The following is a 21,410-nucleotide window of genomic DNA, read 5'->3' as shown; positions in this document are numbered from 1 at the left end:
TGATTGTGTGATTGTGATTGTGTGATCGTGATTGTGTGATGGTGATTGTGTGATCGTCATTTTGTGACCTTGATTGTGTGATTGTGATTGTGTGATTTTGATTGTGTGATTGTGATTGTGTGATTGTGATTTTGTGACCGTCAATGTGTTGTCGTGATTGTGTGATCGTGATGGTGGGATTGTGGCTGTGTGAATGTGTGATTGTGGTTGTGTGATTGTGATTGTGTGACTCTGATTGTGTGATTGTGACTGTGTGATCGTGATTGTGATTGTGATTGTGTGATTGTGATTCTGTGACTGTGATTGTGTGATCGTGATAGTGTGATCGTGATTGTGTGATCGCGATTGTGTGATCGTGATTGTGTGATGGTGATTGTGTGATCGTCATTGTGTGCTCGTGATTGTGTGATTGTGATTGTGTGATTGTTATTGTGTGATCGCGATCGTGTGATCGTGACTGTGTGATCGTGATTATGTGATCGTGATTGTGGGATTGTGACAGTGTGATTGTGTGATTGTGATTGTGTGATTGTGATTGTGTGATCGTGATCGTGTGATCGTGATCGTGTGATCGCGACTGTGTGTTTGTGATTGTGTGATCGTGATTGTGTGATCGTGATTGTGTGTTTGTGATTGTCTGATTGTGATTGTGATTGTGTGTCTGTGTGATTGTGATTTTGTGATAGTGATTGTGTGATCGTGATTGTGTGATCGTGATTGTGTGACCGTGATTGTGTGATCGTGATTGTGTGACCGTGATTGTGTGATCGTGATTGTGTGATCGTGATTGTGTGATCGTGATTGTGTGATCGTGATTGTGTGATCGTGATTGTGTGATCGTGATTGTGTGATCGTGATTGTGTGATCGTGATTGTGTGATCGTGATTGTGTGATCGTGTTTGTGTGATCGTGATTGTGTGATCGTGATTGTGTGATCGTGATTGTGTGATCGTGATTGTGTGATCGTGATTGTGTGATCGTGATTGTGTGATCGTGATTGTGTGATCGTGATTGTGTGATCGTGATTGTGTGATCGTGATTGTGTGATCGTGATTGTGTGATGTGATTGTGTGATTGTGATTGTGATTGTGATTGTGATTGTGATTGTGATTGTGATTGTGATTGTGATTGTGATTGTGATTGTGATTGTGATTGTGATTGTGATTGTGATTGTGATTGTGAGTGTGATTGTGATTGTGATTGTGATTGTGATTGTGATTGTGATTGTGATTGTGATTGTGATTGTGATTGCGATTGTGATTGTGATTGTGATTGTGTAACTGTGTGATTGTGATTCTGTGATCGTGATTGTGATTGTGATTGTGATTGTGTGACTGCGTGATTGTGATATTGTGATCGTGATTGTGTGATCGTGATTGTGTGATCATGATTGTGTGATAGCGATTGTGTGATAGCGATTGTGTGATCGTGGTTGTGTGATCGTGATTGTGTGATCGTGATTGTGTGATCGTGATTGTGTGATCGTGATTGTGTGATTGTGATTGTGTGATCATGATCGTGTGATCGTGATGGTGTGGTCGTGACTGTGTGATCGTGATTGTGATTGTGATTGTGTGATTGTGGTTGTGTGACTGTGATTGTGTGATCGTGATAGTCTGATCGTGATTGTGTGATCGTGATTGTGTGATCGTGATTGTGTGATGGTGATTGTGTGATGGTGATTCTGTGGTCGTGATTGTGTGATTGTGATTGTGTGATAGCGATTGTGTGATAGCGATTGTGTGATCGTGATTGTGTGATCGTGATTGTGTGATCGTGATCGTGTGATCGTGATCGTGTGATCGTGACTGTGTGATCGTGATTGTGATTGTGATTGTGTGATTGTGATTGTGTGACTGTGATTGTGTGATCGTGATAGTGCGATCGTGATTGTGTGATCGTGATTGTGTGATCGTGATTGTGTGATGGTGAGTGTGTGATGGTGATTGTGTGATCGTGATTGTGTGATTGTGATTGTGTGATTGTGATTGTGTGATCGTGATCGTGTGATCGTGACTGTGCGATCGTGATTGTGTGATCGTGATTGTGGGATTGTGACTGTGTGACTGCGTGATTGTGATTGTGTGATCGTGATTGTGTGATTGTGATTGTGTGATTGTGATTGTGTGATCGTGATTGTGGGATTGTGACTGTGTGATTGTGTGATTGTGTGATAGTGATTGTGTGATCGTGATAGTGTGATCGTGATTGTGTGATCGTGTTTGTGTAATTGTGATTGTGTAATTGTGATTGTGTGACTGTGATTGTGTGACTGTGATTGTGTGATTGTGATTGTGTGATTGTGGTTGTGTGATCGTGACTGTGCGATCGTGATTGTGTGATCGTGATTGTGGGATTGTGACTGTGTGATTGTGTGATTGTGATTGTGTGACTGTGATTGTGTGATTGTGATTGTGGGATTGTGATTGTGGGATTGTGATTGTGTGATTGTGTGATTGTGATTGTAATTGTGATTGTGATTGTGTGATCGTGATTGTGTGATTGTGATTGTGTGATTGTGATTGTGTGATCGTGATTGTGGGATTGTGACTGTGTGATTGTGTGATTGTGTGATAGTGATTGTGTGATCGTGATAGTGTGATCGTGATTGTGTGATCGTGTTTGTGTAATTGTGATTGTGTAATTGTGATTGTGTAATTGTGATTGTGTGACTGTGATTGTGTGACTGTGATTGTGTGATTGTGATTGTGTGATTGTGATTGTGTGATCGTGACTGTGCGATCGTGATTGTGTGATCGTGATTGTGGGATTGTGACTGTGTGATTGTGTGATTGTGATTGTGTGACTGTGATTGTGTGATTGTGATTGTGGGATTGTGATTGTGGGATTGTGATTGTGTGATTGTGTGATTGTGATTGTAATTGTGATTGTGATTGTGATAGTGTGACTGCGTGATTGTGATTGTGTGATCGTGATTGTGTGATTGTGATTGTGTGATTGTGATTGTGTGATCGTGATTGTGTGATTGTGACTGTGTGATTGTGTGATTGTGTGATTGTGTGATAGTGATTGTGTGAGCGTGATTGTGTGATCGTGATTGTGTGATAGTGTTTGTGTAATTGTGATTGTGTGATTGTGATTGTGTGATTGCGATTGTGATATTGTGATTGTGTGATTGTGATTGTGTGATCGTGACTGTGTGATCGTGATTGTGTGATCGTGATCGAGTGGTCGGGACTGTGTGTTTGTGATTGTGTGAACGTGATTGTGTGATCGTGATTGTGTGATCGTGATTGTGTGGTCGAGATTGTGTGATGGTGATTGTGTGATCGTCATTGTGTGGCGTTGATTGTGTGATTGTGATTGTGTGATCGTGATCGTGTGATCGTGATCGTGTGATCGTGATCGTGTGATCGTGATCGTGTGATCGCAACTGTGTGTTTGTGATTGTGTGATTGTGATTGAGTGATCGTGATTGTGTGATCGTGATTGTGTGATTGTGATTGTGTGATCGTGATTGTGTGATGGTGATTGTGTGATCGTCATTTTGTGACCTTGATTGTGTGATTGTGATTGTGTGATTTTGATTGTGTGATTGTGATTGTGTGATTGTGATTTTGTGACCGTCAATGTGTGGTCGTGATTGTGTGATCGTGATGGTGGGATTGTGGCTGTGTGAATGTGTGATTGTGGTTGTGTGATTGTGATTGTGTGACTCTGATTGTGTGATTGTGACTGTGTGATCGTGATTGTGATTGTGATTGTGTGATTGTGATTCTGTGACTGTGATTGTGTGATCGTGATAGTGTGATCGTGATTGTGTGATCGCGATTGTGTGATCGTGATTGTGTGATGGTGATTGTGTGATCGTCATTGTGTGCTCGTGATTGTGTGATTGTGATTGTGTGATTGTTATTGTGTGATCGCGATCGTGTGATCGTGACTGTGTGATCGTGATTATGTGATCGTGATTGTGGGATTGTGACAGTGTGATTGTGTGATTGTGATTGTGTGATTGTGATTGTGTGATCGTGATTGTGTGATCGTGATTGTGGGATTGTGACTGTGTGATTGTGTGATTGTGGGATTGTGATTGTGTGATTGCGATTGTGTGATCGTGACTGTGTGATCGTGATTGTGTGATCGTGATCGAGTGATCGCGACTGTGTGTTTGTGATTGTGTGAACGTGATTGTGTGATCGTGATTGTGTGATCGTGATTGTGTGATCGTGATTGTGTGGTCGTGATTGTGTGATGGTGATGGTGTGATCGTCATTGTGTGACCTTGATTGTGTGATTGTGATTGTGTGATCGTGATCGTGTGATCGTGATCGTGTGATCGCGACTGTGTGTTTGTGATTGTGTGATCGTGATTGTGTGATCGTGATTGTGTGTTTGTGATTGTCTGATTGTGATTGTGATTGTGTGTCTGTGTGATTGTGATTTTGTGATAGTGATTGTGTGATCGTGATTGTGTGATCGTGATTGTGTGACCGTGATTGTGTGATCGTGATTGTGTGACCGTGATTGTGTGATCGTGATTGTGTGATCGTGATTGTGTGATCGTGATTGTGTGATCGTGATTGTGTGATCGTGATTGTGTGATCGTGATTGTGTGATCGTGATTGTGTGATCGTGATTGTGTGATCGTGATTGTGTGATCGTGATTGTGTGATGTGATTGTGTGATTGTGATTGTGATTGTGATTGTGATTGTGATTGTGATTGTGATTGTGATTGTGATTGTGATTGTGATTGTGTGATTGGGTGTGTGTGATCGTGATTGTGTGACTGTGATTTTGTGATCGTGATTGTGTGATCGTGATTGTGTGATCGTGTTTGTGTGATCGTGATTGTGTGATCGTGACTGTGTGATCGTGATTGTGTGATCGTGATCGAGTGATCGCGACTGTGTGTTTGTGATTGTGTGAACGTGATTGTGTGATCGTGATTGTGTGATCGTGATTGTGTGATCGTGATTGTGTGATCGTGATTGTGTGATCGTGATTGTGTGATCGTGATTGTGTGATCGTGATTGTGTGATGTGATTGTGTGATTGTGATTGTGATTGTGATTGTGATTGTGATTGTGATTGTGATTGTGATTGTGATTGTGATTGTGATTGTGATTGTGATTGTGATTGTGATTGTGATTGTGATTGTGATTGTGATTGTGATTGTGAGTGTGATTGTGATTGTGATTGTGATTGTGATTGTGATTGTGATTGTGATTGTGATTGTGATTGTGATTGCGATTGTGAATGTGATTGTGATTGTGTAACTGTGTGATTGTGATTCTGTGATCGTGATTGTGATTGTGATTGTGATTGTGTGACTGCGTGATTGTGATATTGTGATCGTGATTGTGTGATCGTGATTGTGTGATCATGATTGTGTGATAGCGATTGTGTGATAGCGATTGTGTGATCGTGGTTGTGTGATCGTGATTGTGTGATCGTGATTGTGTGATCGTGATTGTGTGATCGTGATTGTGTGATTGTGATTGTGTGATCATGATCGTGTGATCGTGATGGTGTGGTCGTGACTGTGTGATCGTGATTGTGATTGTGATTGTGTGATTGTGGTTGTGTGACTGTGATTGTGTGATCGTGATAGTCTGATCGTGATTGTGTGATCGTGATTGTGTGATCGTGATTGTGTGATGGTGATTGTGTGATGGTGATTCTGTGGTCGTGATTGTGTGATTGTGATTGTGTGATAGCGATTGTGTGATAGCGATTGTGTGATCGTGATTGTGTGATCGTGATTGTGTGATCGTGATCGTGTGATCGTGATCGTGTGATCGTGACTGTGTGATCGTGATTGTGATTGTGATTGTGTGATTGTGATTGTGTGACTGTGATTGTGTGATCGTGATAGTGTGATCGTGATTGTGTGATCGTGATTGTGTGATCGTGATTGTGTGATGGTGAGTGTGTGATGGTGATTGTGTGATCGTGATTGTGTGATTGTGATTGTGTGATTGTGATTGTGTGATCGTGATCGTGTGATCGTGACTGTGCGATCGTGATTGTGTGATCGTGATTGTGGGATTGTGACTGTGTGACTGCGTGATTGTGATTGTGTGATCGTGATTGTGTGATTGTGATTGTGTGATTGTGATTGTGTGATCGTGATTGTGGGATTGTGACTGTGTGATTGTGTGATTGTGTGATAGTGATTGTGTGATCGTGATAGTGTGATCGTGATTGTGTGATCGTGTTTGTGTAATTGTGATTGTGTAATTGTGATTGTGTGACTGTGATTGTGTGACTGTGATTGTGTGATTGTGATTGTGTGATTGTGATTGTGTGATCGTGACTGTGCGATCGTGATTGTGTGATCGTGATTGTGGGATTGTGACTGTGTGATTGTGTGATTGTGATTGTGTGACTGTGATTGTGTGATTGTGATTGTGGGATTGTGATTGTGGGATTGTGATTGTGTGATTGTGTGATTGTGATTGTAATTGTGATTGTGATTGTGATAGTGTGACTGCGTGATTGTGATTGTGTGATCGTGATTGTGTGATTGTGATTGTGTGATTGTGATTGTGTGATCGTGATTGTGTGATTGTGACTGTGTGATTGTGTGATTGTGTGATTGTGTGATAGTGATTGTGTGAGCGTGATTGTGTGATCGTGATTGTGTGATAGTGTTTGTGTAATTGTGATTGTGTGATTGTGATTGTGTGACTGTGATTGTGTGACTGTGATTGTGTGATTGTGATTGTGTGATTGTGATTGTGTGATTGTGATTGTGTGACTGTGATTGTGTGATTGTGATTGTGGGATTGTGATTGTGTGATTGTGTGATTGTGATTGTGTGATCGAGATCGTGATTGTGATTGTGTGATTGTGATTGTGTGATTGTGATTGTGTGATTGTGATTGTGTGATTGTGATTGTGTGATTGTGATTGTGTGATTGTGATTGTGTGATTGTGATTGTGTGATTGTGATTGTGTGATTGTGATTGTGTGATTGTGATTGTGTGATTGTGATTGTGTGATTGTGATTGTGTGATTGTGATTGTGTGATTGTGATTGTGTGATTGTGATTGTGTGATTGTGATTGTGTGATTGTGATTGTGTGATTGTGATTGTGTGATTGTGATTGTGTGATTGTGATTGTGTGATTGTGATTGTGTGATTGTGATTGTGTGATTGTGATTGTGTGATTGTGATTGTGTGATTGTGATTGTGTGATTGTGATTGTGTGATTGTGATTGTGTGATTGTGATTGTGTGATTGTGATTGTGTGATTGTGATTGTGTGATTGTGATTGTGTGATTGTGATTGTGTGATTGTGATTGTGTGATTGTGATTGTGTGATTGTGATTGTGTGATTGTGATTGTGTGATTGTGATTGTGTGATTGTGATTGTGTGATTGTGATTGTGTGATTGTGATTGTGTGATTGTGATTGTGTGATTGTGATTGTGTGATTGTGATTGTGTGATTGTGATTGTGTGATTGTGATTGTGTGATTGTGATTGTGTGATTGTGATTGTGTGATTGTGATTGTGTGATTGTGATTGTGTGATTGTGATTGTGTGATTGTGATTGTGTGATTGTGATTGTGTGATTGTGATTGTGTGATTGTGATTGTGTGATTGTGATTGTGTGATTGTGATTGTGTGATTGTGATTGTGTGATTGTGATTGTGTGATTGTGATTGTGTGATTGTGATTGTGTGATTGTGATTGTGTGATTGTGATTGTGTGATTGTGATTGTGTGATTGTGATTGTGTGATTGTGATTGTGTGATTGTGATTGTGTGATTGTGATTGTGTGATTGTGATTGTGTGATTGTGATTGTGTGATTGTGATTGTGTGATTGTGATTGTGTGATTGTGATTGTGTGATTGTGATTGTGTGATTGTGATTGTGTGATTGTGATTGTGTGATTGTGATTGTGTGATTGTGATTGTGTGATTGTGATTGTGTGATTGTGATTGTGTGATTGTGATTGTGTGATTGTGATTGTGTGATTGTGATTGTGTGATTGTGATTGTGTGATTGTGATTGTGTGATTGTGATTGTGTGATTGTGATTGTGTGATTGTGATTGTGTGATTGTGATTGTGTGATTGTGATTGTGTGATTGTGATTGTGTGATTGTGATTGTGTGATTGTGATTGTGTGATTGTGATTGTGTGATTGTGATTGTGTGATTGTGATTGTGTGATTGTGATTGTGTGATTGTGATTGTGTGATTGTGATTGTGTGATCGTGATTGTGTGATCGTGATTGTGTGTTGGTGATTGTGTGATCGTGATTGTGTGATCGTGATTATGTGATCGTGATTGTGTGATCGTGATTGTGTGATTGTGATTGTGTGATCGTGACTGTGTGATCGTGATTGTGTGATCGTGATCAAGTGATCGCGACTGTGTGTTTGTTATTGTGTGAACGTGATTGTGTGATCGTGATTGTGTGATCGTGATTGTGTGGTCGAGATTGTGTGATGGTGATTGTGTGATCGTCATTGTGTGGCCTTGATTGTGGGATTGTGATTGTGTGATCGTGATCGTGTGATCGTGATCGTGTGATCGCGACTGTGTGTTTGTGATTGAGTGATCGTGATTGTGTGATCGTGATTGTGTGTTTGTGATTGTCTGATTGTGATTGTGATTGTGTGACTGTGTGATTGTGATTTTGTGATAGTGATTGTGTGATCGTGATTGTGTGATCGTGATTGTGTGATCGTGATTGTGTGACCGTGATTGTGTGATCGTGATAGTGTGATCGTGATTGTGTGATCGTGTTTGTGTGATCGTGATTGCGTGATCGTGATTGTGTGATCGTGATTGTGTGATCGTGATTGCGTGATCGTGATTGCGTGATCGTGATTGTGTGATCGTGATTGTGTGATCGTGATTGTGTGATGGTGATTGTGTGATGGTGATTCTGTGGTCGTGATTGTGTGATTGTGATTGTGTGATAGCGATTGTGTGATAGCGATTGTGTGATCGTGATTGTGTGATCGTGATCGTGTGATCGTGATCGTGTGATCGTGACTGTGTGATCGTGATTGTGATTGTGATTGTGTGATTGTGATTGTGTGACTGTGATTGTGTGATCGTGATAGTGTGATCGTGATTGTGTGATCGTGATTGTGTGATCGTGATTGTGTGATGGTGAGTGTGTGATGGTGATTGTGTGATCGTGATTGTGGGATTGTGACTGTGTGACTGCGTGATTGTGATTGTGTGATCGTGATTGTGTGATTGTGATTGTGTGATTGTGATTGTGTGATCGTGATTGTGGGATTGTGACTGTGTGATTGTGTGATTGTGTGATAGTGATTGTGTGATCGTGATTGTGTGATCGTGATTGTGTGATCGTGTTTGTGTAATTGTGATTGTGTGATTGTGATTGTGTGACTGTGATTGTGTGACTGTGATTGTGTGATTGTGATTGTGTGATTGTGATTGTGTGATCGTGACTGTGCGATCGTGATTGTGTGATCGTGATTGTGGGATTGTGACTGTGTGATTGTGTGATTGTGATTGTGTGACTGTGATTGTGTGATTGTGATTGTGGGATTGTGATTGTGGGATTGTGATTGTGTGATTGTGTGATTGTGATTGTAATTGTGATTGTGATTGTGATAGTGTGACTGCGTGATTGTGATTGTGTGATCGTGATTGTGTGATTGTGATTGTGTGATTGTGATTGTGTGATCGTGATTGTGTGATTGTGACTGTGTGATTGTGATTGTGTGATTGTGATTGTGTGACTGTGATTGTGTGATTGTGATTGTGGGATTGTGATTGTGTGATTGTGTGATTGTGATTGTGTGATCGAGATCGTGATTGTGATTGTGTGATTGTGATTGTGTGATTGTGATTGTGTGATTGTGATTGTGTGATTGTGATTGTGTGATTGTGATTGTGTGATTGTGATTGTGCGATTGTGATTGTGCGATTGTGATTGTGCGATTGTGATTGTGCGATTGTGATTGTGTGATTGTGATTGTGTGATTGTGATTGTGTGATTGTGATTGTGGGATTGTGATTGTGTGATTGTGATTGTGTGATTGTGATTGTGTGATTGTGATTGTGTGATTGTGATTGTGTGATTGTGATTGTGTGATTGTGATTGTGTGATTGTGATTGTGTGATTGTGATTGTGTGATTGTGATTGTGTGATTGTGATTGTGTGATTGTGATTGTGTGATTGTGATTGTGTGATTGTGATTGTGTGATTGTGATTGTGTGATTGTGATTGTGTGATTGTGATTGTGTGATTGTGATTGTGTGATTGTGATTGTGTGATTGTGATTGTGTGATTGTGATTGTGTGATTGTGATTGTGTGATTGTGATTGTGTGATTGTGATTGTGTGATTGTGATTGTGTGATTGTGATTGTGTGATTGTGATTGTGTGATTGTGATTGTGTGATTGTGATTGTGTGATTGTGATTGTGTGATTGTGATTGTGTGATTGTGATTGTGTGATTGTGATTGTGTGATTGTGATTGTGTGATTGTGATTGTGTGATTGTGATTGTGTGATTGTGATTGTGTGATTGTGATTGTGTGATTGTGATTGTGTGATTGTGATTGTGTGATTGTGATTGTGTGATTGTGATTGTGTGATTGTGATTGTGTGATTGTGATTGTGTGATTGTGATTGTGTGATTGTGATTGTGTGATTGTGATTGTGTGATTGTGATTGTGTGATTGTGATTGTGTGATTGTGATTGTGTGATTGTGATTGTGTGATTGTGATTGTGTGATTGTGATTGTGTGATTGTGATTGTGTGATTGTGATTGTGTGATTGTGATTGTGTGATTGTGATTGTGTGATTGTGATTGTGTGATTGTGATTGTGTGATTGTGATTGTGTGATTGTGATTGTGTGATTGTGATTGTGTGATTGTGATTGTGTGATTGTGATTGTGTGATTGTGATTGTGTGATTGTGATTGTGTGATTGTGATTGTGTGATTGTGATTGTGTGATTGTGATTGTGTGATTGTGATTGTGTGATTGTGATTGTGTGATTGTGATTGTGTGATTGTGATTGTGTGATTGTGATTGTGTGATTGTGATTGTGTGGTTGTGATTGTGTGATTGTGATTGTGTGATTGTGATTGTGTGATTGTGATTGTGTGATTGTGATTGTGTGATTGTGATTGTGTGATTGTGATTGTGTGATTGTGATTGTGTGATTGTGATTGTGTGATTGTGATTGTGTGATTGTGATTGTGTGATTGTGATTGTGTGATTGTGATTGTGTGATGGTGATTGTGTGATTGTGATTGAGTGATTGTGATTGTGTGATTGTGATTGTGTGATTGTGATTGTGTGATTGTGATTGTGTGATTGTGATTGTGTGATTGTGATTGTGTGATTGTGATTGTGTGATTGTGATTGTGTGATTGTGATTGTGTGATTGTGATTGTGTGATGGTGATTGTGTGATCGTCATTGTGTGGCCTTGATTGTGTGATGGTGATTGTGTGATCGTGATTGTGTGATAACGATTGTGTGATTGTGATTGTGTGATCGTGATTGTGTGATCGTGATCGTGTGATCGTGATTGTGTGATCGTGACTGTGTGATCGTGATTGTGTGATCGTGATCGTGTGATCGCGACTGTGTGTTTGTGATTGTGTGAACGTGATTGTGTGATCGTGATTGTGTGAGCGTGATTGTGTGATCGTGATTGTGTGGTCGTGATTGTGTGATGGTGATTGTGTGATCGTCATTCTGTGACCTTGATTGTGTGATTGTGATTGTGTGATGGTGATTGTGTGATCGTGATTGTGTGATCGTGATTGTGTGTTGGTGATTGTGTGATCGTGATTGTGTGATCGTGATTATGTGATCGTGATTGTGTGATCGTGATTGTGTGATTGTGATTGTGTGATCGTGACTGTGTGATCGTGATTGTGTGATCGTGATCGAGTGATCGCGACTGTGTGTTTGTTATTGTGTGAACGTGATTGTGTGATCGTGATTGTGTGATCGTGATTGTGTGGTCGAGATTGTGTGATGGTGATTGTGTGATCGTCATTGTGTGGCCTTGATTGTGGGATTGTGATTGTGTGATCGTGATCGTGTGATCGTGATCGTGTGATCGCGACTGTGTGTTTGTGATTGAGTGATCGTGATTGTGTGATCGTGATTGTGTGATCGTGATTGTGTGTTTGTGATTGTCTGATTGTGATTGTGATTGTGTGACTGTGTGATTGTGATTTTGTGATAGTGATTGTGTGATCGTGATTGTGTGATCGTGATTGTGTGATCGTGATTGTGTGACCGTGATTGTGTGATCGTGATAGTGTGATCGTGATTGTGTGATCGTGTTTGTGTGATCGTGATTGTGTGATCGTGATTGTGTGATCGTGATTGTGTGATCGTGATTGTGTGATCGTGATTGTGTGATGTGATTGTGTGATTGTGATTGTGATTGTGATTGTGATTGTGATTGTGATTGTGATTGTGATTGTGATTGTGATTGTGATTGTGATTGTGATTGTGATTGTGATTGTGATTGTGATTGTGATTGTGATTGTGATTGTGATTGTGATTGTGATTGTGATTGCGATTGTGATTGTGATTGTGATTGTGTGACTGTGTGATTGTGATTCTGTGATCGTGATTGTGATTGTGATTGTGATTGTGATTGTGATTGTGTGACTGTGTGATTGTGATATTGTGATCGTGATTGTGTGATCGTGATTGTGCGATCGTGATTGTGTGATAGCGATTGTGTGATCGCGATTGTGTGATCGTGGTTGTGTGATCGTGATTGTGTGATCGTGATTGTGTGATCGTGATTGTGTGATAGTGATTGTGTGATTGTGATTGTGTGATCATGATCGTGTGATCGTGATCGTGTGGTCGTGACTGTGTGATCGTGATTGTGATTGTGATTGTGTGATTGTGATTGTGTGACTGTGATTGTGTGATCGTGATAGTCTGATCGTGATTGTGTGATCGTGATTGTGTGATCGTGATTGTGTGATGGTGATTGTGTGATGGTGATTGTGTGATCGTGATTGTGTGATTGTGATTGTGTGATAACGATTGTGTGATAGCGATTGTGTGATCGTGATTGTGTGATCGTATTTGTGTGATCGTGATCGTGTGATCGTGATCGTGTGATCGTGACTGTGTGATCGTGATTGTGATTGTGATTGTGATTGTGTGATTGTGATTGTGTGACTGTGATTGTGTGATCGTGATAGTGTGATCGTGATTGTGTGATCGTGATTGTGTGCTCGTGATTGTGTGATGGTGAGTGTGTGATGGTGATTGTGTGATCGTGATTGTGTGATTGTGATTGTGTGATTGTGATTGTGTGATCGTGATTGTGGGATTGTGACTGTGTGATTGTGATTGTGTGATTGTGATTGTGTGATCGTGATCGTGTGATCGTGATCGTGTGATCGCGACTGTGTGTTTGTGATTGTGTGGTCGTGATTGTGTGATCGTGATCGTGTGATCGTGATTGTGTGTTTGTGATTGTCTGATTGTGATTGTGATTGTGTGACTGTGTGATTGTAATTGTGTGATTGTGATTGTGTGACTGTGATTGTGTGATCGTGATAGTCTGATCGTGATTGTGTGATCGTGATTGTGTGATCGTGATTGTGTGATGGTGATTGTGTGATGGTGATTGTGTGATCGTGATTGTGTGATTGTGATTGTGTGATAGCGATTGTGTGATAGCGATTGTGTGATCGTGATTGTGTGATCGTGATTGTGTGATCGTGATCGTGTGATCGTGATCGTGTGATCGTGACTGTGTGATCGTGATTGTGATTGTGATTGTGTGATTGTGATTGTGTGACTGTGATTGTGTGATCGTGATAGTGTGATCGTGATTGTGTGATCGCGATTGTGTGATCGTGATTGTGTGATCGTGATAGTGTGATCGTGATTGTGTGATCGTGATTGTGTGATGGTGATTGTGTGATGGTGATTGTGTGATCGTGATTGTGAGATTGTGATTGTGTGATCGTGACTCTGTGATCGTGATTGTGTGATCGTGACTGCGTGATTGTGATTGTGTGATCGTGATTGTGTGATTGTGATTGTGTGATTGTGATTGTGTGATCGTGATTGTGGGATTGTGACTGTGTGATTGTGTGATTGTGATTGTGTGATTGTGTGATTGTGTGATAGTGATTGTGTGATCGTGATTGTGTGATCGTGATTGTGTGATCGTGTTTGTGTAATTGTGATTGTGTGATTGTGATTGTGTGACTGTGATTGTGTGATTGTGATTGTGTGATTGTGATTGTGTGATTGTGATTGTGTGATGGTGATTGTGTGATCGTCATTGTGTGGCCTTGATTGTGTGATGGTGATTGTGTGATCGTGATTGTGTGATAACGATTGTGTGATTGTGATTGTGTGATCGTGATCGTGTGATCGTGATTGTGTGATCGTGACTGTGTGATCGTGATTGTGATTGTGATTGTGTGATTGTGATTGTGTGATTGTGATTGTGTGACTGTGATTGTGTGATCGTGATAGTGTGATCGTGATTGTGTGATCGTGATTGTGTGATCGTGATTGTGTGATGGTGAGTGTGTGATGGTGATTGTGTGATCGTGATTGTGTGATTGTGATTGTGTGATTGTGATTGTGTGATTGTGATTGTGTGATTGTGATTGTGTGATCGTGATCGTGTGATCGTGACTGTGCGATCGTGATTGTGTGATCGTGATTGTGGGATTGTGACTGTGTGACTGCGTGATTGTGATTGTGTGATCGTGATTGTGTGATTGTGATTGTGTGATTGTGATTGTGTGATCGTGATTGTGGGATTGTGACTGTGTGATTGTGTGATTGTGATTGTGTGATTGTGTGATTGTGTGATAGTGATTGTGTGATCGTGATTGTGTGATCGTGATTGTGTGATCGTGTTTGTGTAATCGTGATTGTGTGATTGTGATTGTGTGATTGTGATTGTGTGACTGTGATTGTGTGATTGTGATTGTGTGATTGTGATTGTGTGATTGTGATTGTGTGATCGTGATCGTGTGATCGTGACTGTGCGATCGTGATTGTGTGATCGTGATTGTGGGATTGTGACTGTGTGATTGTGTGATTGTGATTGTGTGACTGTGATTGTGTGATTGTGATTGTGGGATTGTGATTGTGTGATTGTGTGATTGTGATTGTGATTGTGATTGTGATAGTGTGACTGCGTGATTGTGATTGTGTGATCGTGATTGTGTGATTGTGATTGTGTGATTGTGATTGTGTGATCGTGATTGTGTGATTGTGACTGTGTGATTGTGTGATTGTGTGATTGTGTGATAGTGATTGTGTGATCGTGATTGTGTGATCGTGATTGTGTGATCGTGTTTGTGTAATTGTGATTGTGTGATTGTGATTGTGTGACTGTGATTGTGTGACTGTGATTGTGTGATTGTGATTGTGTGATTGTGATTGTGTGATTGTGATTGTGTGACTGTGATTGTGTGATTGTGATTGTGGGATTGTGATTGCGTGATTGTGTGATTGTGATTGTGTGATCGAGATCGTGATTGTGATTGAGTGATAGTGATTGTGTGATTGTGATAGTGTGATTGTGATTGTGTGATTGTGATTGTGTGATTGTGATTGTGTGATTGTGATTGTGTGATTGTGATTGTGTGATTGTGATTGTGTGATGGTGATTGTGTGATCGTCCTTGTGTGGCCTTGATTGTGTGATGGTGATTGTGTGATGGTGATTGTGTGATCGTGATTGTGTGATCGTGATTGTGGGATTGTGATTGTGATTGTGTGATTGTGATTGTGTGATTGTGATTGTGTGATTGTGATTGTGTGATTGTGATTGTGTGATTGTAATTGTGTGATTGTGATAGTGTGATTGTGATTGTGAGATTGTGATTGTGTGATTGTGATTGTATGATTGTGATTGTGTGATTGTAACAGTGTGATTGTGATTGTGTGATTGTGATTGTGTGATCGTGATTGTGTGATCGTGATTGTGTGATGGTGATTGTGTGATGGTGATTGTGGGATGGTGATTGTGTGATCGTGATTGTGTGATAACGATTGTGTGATTGTGATTGTGTGATCGTGATCGTGTGATCGTGATGGTGTGATCGTGACTGTGTGATCGTGATTGTGGTTGTGATTGTGTGATTGTGATTGTGTGACTGTGATTGTGTGATCGTGATTGTGTGATCGTGATTGTGTGATCGTGATTGTGTGATCGTGATTGTGTGATGGTGATTGTGTGATCGTGATTGTGTGATTGTGATTGTGTGATCGTGACTGTGTGATCGTGATTGTGTGATCGTGATCGTGTGATCGCGACTGTGTGTTTGTGATTGTGTGAACGTGATTGTGTGATCGTGATTGTGTGATCGTAATTGTGTGATCGTGATTGTGTGATCGTGATTGTGTGATGGTGATTGTGTGATCGTCATTGTGTGACCTTGATTGTGTGATTGTGATTGTGTGATGGTGATTGTGTGATCGTGATTGTGTGATCGTGATTGTGTGATCGTGATTGTGTGATCATGATTGTGTGATCGTGATTGTGTGATTGTGTGATTGTGTGATTGTCTGATTGTGTTATTGTGACTGTGTGATTGCGATTGTGACATTGTGATTGTGTGATTGTGATTGTGTGATCGTGACTGTGTGATCGTGATTGTGTGATCGTGATCGAGTGATCGCGACTGTGTGCTTGTGATTGTGTGAACGTGATTGTGTGATCGCGATTGTGTGATCGTGATTGTGTGGTCGTGATTGTGTGATGGTGATGGTGTGATCGTCATTGTGTGATTGTGATTGTGTGATCGTGATTGTGTGATGGTGATCGTGTGATCGTGATGGTGTGATCGTGACTGTGTGATCGTGATTGTGATTGTGATTGTGTGATTGTGATTGTGTGACTGTGATTGTGTGAACGTGATTGTGTGATGGTGATTGTGTGGTGGTGATTGTGTGATCGTGATTGAGTGGTCGAGATTGTGTGATGGTGATTGTGTGATCGTCATTGTGTGACCTTGATTGTGTGATTGTGATTGTGTGATTTTGATTGTGTGATTGTGATTGTGTGATTGTGATTGTGTGATTGTGATTGTGTGATCGTGATTGTGTGATCGTGATTGTGTGTTCGTGATTGTGTGATCGTGATTGTGTGATCGTGATTGTGTGGTCGAGATTGAGTGTTCGTGATTGTGCGATCGTGATTGCGTGAGCGTGATTGTGTGGTCGTGATTGTGATTGTGATTGTGTGATTGTGATTGTGTGACTGTGATTGTGTGATCGTGATAGTGTGATCGCGACTGTGTGTTTGTGATTGTGTGATCGTGATTGTGTGATCGTGATTGTGTGATCGTGATTGTGTGGTCGTGATTGTGTGATGGTGATTGTGTGATGGTGATTGTGTGATCGTGATTGTGTGATCGTGATTGTGGGATTGTGATTGTGATTGTGATTGTGTGATTGTGATTGTGTGATTGTGATTGTGTGACTGTGATTGTGTGATTGTGATTGTGTGATTGTGATTGTGTGATTGTGATTGTGTGATTGTGATAGTGTGATTGTGATTGTGAGATTGTGATTGTGTGATTGTGATTGTATGATTGTGATTGTGTGATTGTGATTGTGTGATAACGATTGTGTGATAGCGATTGTGTGATCGTGATTGTGTGATCGTGATTGTGTGATCGTGATCGTGTGATCGTGACTGTGTGATCGTGATTGTGATTGTGATTGTGATTGTGTGATTGTGATTGTGTGACTGTGATTGTGTGATCGTGATAGTGTGATCGTGAATGTGTGATCGTGATTGTGTGATCGTGATTGTTTGATGGTGAGTGTGTGATGGTGATTGTGTGATCGTGATTGTGTGATTGTGATTGTGTGATTGTGATTGTGTGATCGTGATTGTGGGATTGTGTCTGTGTGATTGTGTGATTGTGATTGTGTGATTGTGTGATTGTGTGATAGTGATTGTGTGATCGTGATTGTGTGATCGTGATTGTGTGATCGTGTTTGTGTGATGGTGATTGTGTGATGGTGATTGTGTGATCGTGATTGTGAGATTGTGATTGTGTGATCGTGACTGTGTGATCGTGATTGTGTGATCGTGACTGCGTGATTGTGATTGTGTGATCGTGATTGTGTGATCGTGATAGTGTGATCGTGATTGTGTGATCGTGATTGTGTGGTCGAGATTGTGTGATGGTGATTGTGCGATCGTCATTGTGTGGCCTTGATTGTGTGATGGTGATTGTGTGATCGTGATTGTGTGATCGTGATCGTGTGATCGCGACTGTGTGTTTGTGATTGTGTGATCGTGATTGTGTGATCGTGATCGTGTGATCGTGATTGTGTGTTTGTGATTGTCTGATTGTGATTGTGATTGTGTGACTGTGTGATTGTAATTGTGTGATTGTGATTGTGTGATTGTGATTGTGTGATCGTGATTGTGTGATCGTGATCGTGTGATCGTGATTGTGTGTTTGTGATTGTCTGATTGTGATTGTGATTGTGTGACTGTGTGATTGTAATTGTGTGATTGTGATTGTGTGACTGTGATTGTGTGATCGTGATAGTCTGATCGTGACTGTGTGATCGTGATTGTGATTGTGATTGTGTGATTGTGATTGTGTGACTGTGATTGTGCGATCGTGATAGTGTGATCGTGATTGTGTGATCGTGATTGTGTGATCGTGATTGTGTGATGGTGATTGTGTGATCGTGATTGTGTGATTGTGATTGTGTGATCGTGACTGTGTGATCGTGATTGTGTGATCGTGATTGTGTGATCGTGATCGAGTGATCGCGACTGTGTGTTTCTTATTGTGTGAACGTGATTGTGTGATCGTGATTGTGTGATCGTGATTGTGTGGTCGAGATTGTGTGATGGTGATTGTGTGATCGTCATTGTGTGGCCTTGATTGTGGGATTGTGATTGTGTGATCGTGATCGTGTGATCGTGATCGTGTGATCGCGACTGTGTGTTTGTGATTGTGTGATCGTGATTGTGTGATCGTGATCGTGTGATCGTGATTGTGTGTTTGTGATTGTCTGATTGTGATTGTGATTGTGTGACTGTGTGATTGTAATTGTGTGATTGTGATTGTGTGACTGTGATTGTGTGATCGTGATAGTCTGATCGTGATTGTGTGATCGTGATTGTGTGATCGTGATTGTGTGATGGTGATTGTGTGATGGTGATTGTGTGATCGTGATTGTGTGATTGTGATTGTGTGATAGCGATTGTGTGATAGCGATTGTGTGATCGTGATTGTGTGATCGTGATTGTGTGATCGTGATCGTGTGATCGTGATCGTGTGATCGTGACTGTGTGATCGTGATTGTGATTGTGATTGTGTGATTGTGATTGTGTGACTGTGATTGTGTGATCGTGATAGTGTGATCGTGATAGTGTGATCGTGATTGTGTGATCGTGATTGTGTGATCGTGATTGTGTGATCGTGATAGTGTGATCGTGATTGTGTGATCGTGATTGTGTGATGGTGATTGTGTGATGGTGATTGTGTGATCGTGATTGTGAGATTGTGATTGTGTGATCGTGACTGTGTGATCGTGATTGTGTGATCGTGACTGCGTGATTGTGATTGTGTGATCGTGATTGTGTGATTGTGATTGTGTGATTGTGATTGTGTGATCGTGATTGTGGGATTGTGACTGTGTAATTGTGTGATTGTGATTGTGTGATTGTGTGATTGTGTGATAGTGATTGTGTGATCGTGATTGTGTGATCGTGATTGTGTGATCGTGTTTGTGTAATTGTGATTGTGTGATTGTGATTGTGTGACTGTGATTGTGTGATTGTGATTGTGTGATTGTGATTGTGTGATTGTGATTGTGTGATGGTGATTGTGTGATGGTGATTGTGTGATCGTCCTTGTGTGGCCTTGATTGTGTGATGGTGATTGTGTGATGGTGATTCTGTGATCGTGATTGTGTGATCGTGATTGTGGGATTGTGATTGTGATTGTGTGATTGTGATTGTGTGATTGTGATTGTGTGATTGTGATTGTGTGATTGTGATTGTGTGATTGTGATTGTGTGATTGTAATTGTGTGATTGTGATAGTGTGATTGTGATTGTGAGATTGTGATTGTGTGATTGTGATTGTATGATTGTGATTGTGTGATTGTAACAGTGTGATTGTGATTGTGTGATTGTGATTGTGTGATCGTGATTGTGTGATCGTGATTGTGTGATGGTGATTGTGTGATGGTGATTGTGGGATGGTGATTGTGTGATCGTGATTGTGTGATAACGATTGTGTGATTGTGATTGTGTGATCGTGATCGTGTGATCGTGATGGTGTGATCGTGACTGTGTGATCGTGATTGTGGTTGTGATTGTGTGATTGTGATTGTGTGACTGTGATTGTGTGATCGTGATTGTGTGATCGTGATTGTGTGATCGTGATTGTGTGATCGTGATTGTGTGATGGTGATTGTGTGATCGTGATTGTGTGATTGTGATTGTGTGATCGTGACTGTGTGATCGTGATTGTGTGATCGTGATCGTGTGATCGCGACTGTGTGTTTGTGATTGTGTGAACGTGATTGTGTGATCGTGATTGTGTGATCGTAATTGTGTGATCGTGATTGTGTGATCGTGATTGTGTGATGGTGATTGTGTGATCGTCATTGTGTGACCTTGATTGTGTGATTGTGATTGTGTGATGGTGATTGTGTGATCGTGATTGTGTGATCGTGATTGTGTGATCGTGATTGTGTGATCGTGATTGTCTGATTGTGATTGTGATTGTGTGACTGTGTGATTGTAATTGTGTGATTGTGATTGTGTGATTGTGATTGTGTGATCGTGATTGTGTGATCGTGATCGTGTGATCGTGATTGTGTGTTTGTGATTGTCTGATTGTGATTGTGATTGTGTGACTGTGTGACTGTAATTGTGTGATTGTGATTGTGTGACTGTGATTGTGTGATCGTGATAGTCTGATCGTGACTGTGTGATCGTGATTGTGATTGTGATTGTGTGATTGTGATTGTGTGATTGTGATTGTGTGATTGTGATTGTGTGATTGTGATTGTGTGATTGTGATTGTGTGATTGTGATTGTGTGATTGTGATTGTGTGATTGTGATTGTGTGATTGTGATTGTGTGATTGCGATAGTGTGATTGTGATTGTGAGATTGTGATTGTGTGATTGTGATTGTATGATTGTGATTGTGTGATTGTGATTGTGTGATAACGATTGTGTGATAGCGATTGTGTGATCGTGATTGTGTGATCGTGATTTTGTGATCGTGATCGTGTGATCGTGACTGTGTGATCGTGATTGTGATTGTGATTGTGATTGTGTGATTGTGATTGTGTGACTGTGATTGTGTGATCGTGATAGTGTGATCGTGATTGTGTGATCGTGATTGGGTGATCGTGATTGTGTGATGGTGAGTGTGTGATGGTGATTCTGTGATCGTGATTGTGTGATTGTGATTGTGTGATCGTG

The sequence above is a fragment of the Megachile rotundata genome, chromosome 11 (genome assembly GCF_050947335.1).
Source record: "Megachile rotundata isolate GNS110a chromosome 11, iyMegRotu1, whole genome shotgun sequence".
Classification (NCBI taxonomy): Eukaryota; Metazoa; Arthropoda; class Insecta; order Hymenoptera; family Megachilidae; genus Megachile; species Megachile rotundata.
Note: the sequence above shows the minus strand (reverse complement) of the source record.